This window comes from Lontra canadensis, unplaced genomic scaffold (genome assembly GCF_010015895.1).
Source record: "Lontra canadensis isolate GAN:19392208 unplaced genomic scaffold, GSC_riverotter_1.0 scaffold97, whole genome shotgun sequence".
Lineage (NCBI taxonomy): Eukaryota > Metazoa > Chordata > Mammalia > Carnivora > Mustelidae > Lontra > Lontra canadensis.
This window is the reverse complement of record NW_022631091.1, coordinates 3,978,611-3,981,628: the sequence shown is the minus strand read 5'-3', so window position 1 is coordinate 3,981,628 and position 3,018 is coordinate 3,978,611. Positions and strand designations below refer to the sequence as shown.

Below are 3,018 nucleotides of genomic sequence, written 5' to 3'. Positions count from 1 at the left end.
TGTTTGTTTGTTTTAGAGAGAGAGAGAGGAAGAAAACAGGAGGGAGAGCCAGCAAGAGAGGGAGAGAGTGAATTTCAAGAAAACTCTGCACTCCAAGTCAGAGCTCAACCTGGGGTTGATCCCATGGCCATGAGATTATCACCTGAGCTGAAATCAAGAGTTGGATGATTAAAAGACTGGGTCACACAGGCATCCCTCAAGTGCTCTATTTCTTTACTTATCTTCCTTCTTTAATTACATTCTATTCATTATGCAAGTGTGGTATTAAAGTCTCCCACTCTTGTAGAGCTATTTCTCCTTTCCGTTTTGTCAATTTTTTTCATCATATGTTTTGGTGATCTGTTATTCTGTGCAAAAATGTTTATAATTGCTATATTTTCTTGCTGTATGGAAACTTTTGTTACTACATCCTTCTTTATGTCTTATAATTTTTTTTTTAATTTAAAGTTTATTTCATCAGATATTAGCATAATGACCCTGATTTCTTTCAGCTACTATTTGCATGAAATATCTTCTTCCATCCCTTCACTTTCAACCTGTTTTTTTTTTTTTTTTTTTTTTTTTTTTTTTCCTTTTTGTTTCATGTGTGTTTTTTTTTTAGAGAGTATTTTTTTGGGTCATTTTTTTTTTTTTTTTTTTTTGCATGTCATCCTTGAACAGGGGCCGTGCTGATCTCTGTATCCTTCTGATTTCAGTATATGTGCTGCCAAAACAAGCACAGATTTGTGTCTTTATTGTCTTGTTTTGTTCCCCCCATTCAGCCAATCTTTGTCTTTTGACTGGAGAGTTTAATCCATTTATATTTAAAGGAATTACTATCAGGCTGGGACTCCATTTACATAATTTTCCTATTTGTTTTCTATATGCCTTATAAATACTGTGCTCCCTATTTTCTGTATTACTGTCTTTGTATTTAACTGACTTTTTACAGCAAAACATTTCAATTCTCTTTTAATTTATTTTTGGGCATGTTCATTAGCTACTTTGTTTTTGGTTAGAGTGGGGATTATACTTAACATCCATAGTTACCACATTCTGAGTTGATACCAACTTAACTTCAATAACACAAAACTATGCTCCTTTAATAGCTCTATCAATAACTTTTCAGTTATTAGTGTTACAGAAGGACATCTTTATACATTGTGTGTCTAAAAACAGACTACTAATTGCTATGCATTACTTTCTTTAATCATTTTGAAAACAAGAAGTGGAATAACCAACCAAAGTTAAGTTACAATAATGCTGACTTTCATAATTGCCCATTTATTTACTTGAACCAAGATCTTTATTTATTTTTTTAAAGATTTATTTATTTATTTGAAGGCCAGAGAGAGAGAGAGGGAGAAGAAGAAGAAGAAGAAGAAGAAAGAAAGTGGATGGAAGGGCAGAGGGAGAGGGGGAGAGAATCCCAAGCAGACTTCTTGCTGAGCACAGAGCTTCATGTGAGTCCTGACTCAGGGCTTGATCTCAGGACCCTGAGATCATGACCTGAGCCAAAATCAAGAGGTGGATGCCTAACTGGCTAAGCCACCCAGACATCCCTCAAGATCTTTATTTCTTCATACAGCTTTCATCTACTGTCCAGTGTTCTTTCATTTCAAATGGTCGAACTCCCTCTACACTTTCTTTCAGGACAGATATAGTAGTGAAAGAATTCCTTAGCTTTTGTTTATGTGAAAATATCTTCATTTCTTCTTCAGTTTTGATGAACAGTGTTGCCAGATATAGGTTTCTTAGTTGACGTTTTTTTCTTTAAGCACTTTGAAAATATCAGCCCATTTCTTTCTGGCCTCCAAGATTTCTGGTGAGATGTCTACTGATAATTTTACTGAGAATCCTCTGTACGTGATGAGTTGCTTCTCTCTTGCTGCTTTCAAGACTCCCTTTGTCTTTTGACAGTCTGATTATAAAAGGTCTTTGTGTAGGTCTCTTGAAATACATTCAGTGTGCAGCTTATTGAGCTCCTTAGCTGTTTATATACATGGATTTTCTTTCAAATTTGAAACACCTTGATTATTAGTTTTTCAAATAATCTCTCTCTCTCCATCTTCTTGGAGGATTTCTCACAGTGCGAATTTTGATCCACTTTGAGGTATCCCACCAGTCCTTAGGATCTGTTCATTTTTTTTTTTTTAATTCTTCAATCTTTTGGGCATGAAGTGACTTTTTAAACATTTCCTCAATTGTTTTTGAATGTGCAAGTCCTTAAAAGTTAGGCTCCCAACAGAGAAAAAAGAGAAAAATGAAGAGGCAAAAAATCTATATCAGCTCTTTACATTCTCTGGAAGTCACTTAACCAAATGGGACAGGACTTTCAACAGTAGGATGGGGGATTGTACAACGATGGCTACCCATCTTTGCATCAGTGCTCTGTGATCAGAGGCAGAAATTAGAAAACAGAGCACAAATCCCTAATATTTGAAGGGTAGGGTCCTTTTTGCCCCACTGGCTTTTCTGCAAGCTGTGTGTAAATTGCTCCAGGAGCATGTGTACAGATGCCTGCCACAGACCTAGGAGTGGTGGATGATAGCTGGTACTTTATTAAGAGCTGAAATTGAAACTAACCACAGATTACTGTCCAAGCCTTCCCTGGAAGGCATAAACCTTCAAATAGATGCAATTTCCAAAATAGTTACATCAGACAGATTCTGCCAGTACCATTGTTGTTATAACGAGAGACAGATTTCTGGTACTTCTTATTCTGTCATCCTCCCAGAATCTTCTTCAGCATTTTCTTATTGAGCTAAGTTTGCACTTTTATCCCAAAAACTTCACTTCTAGGTATTTACCAGAAGCAATGAATACATATATTTACAAAATAAAATGTATGTGAATATTTTAAAGCCTTTTAAAAAATCATCTCCCAAAACTAAAAAAAAAAAAATAAAAAAAAAAAAAAAAAATCCCAAATAATCTTCAGCTTGTGAATGGTAAAAAGCAAAAACAAAAAGTAAACAAACAAACAAACAAACGAAAAACCCCAACTTGCTATAGACATATAATGGCATAATACTAATC

General features: G+C 35.0%; 1 non-coding gene across 1 annotated transcript; it reads right to left on the bottom strand.

Annotated features, from left to right (window-relative positions):
- Positions 1-615: 615 nt before the first annotated feature.
- LOC116854986 lies at positions 616-719 on the bottom strand. The gene has a single exon (XR_004380263.1). It is a non-coding gene; the product is annotated as a U6 spliceosomal RNA (small nuclear RNA).
- Positions 720-3,018: the final 2,299 nt, after the last annotated feature.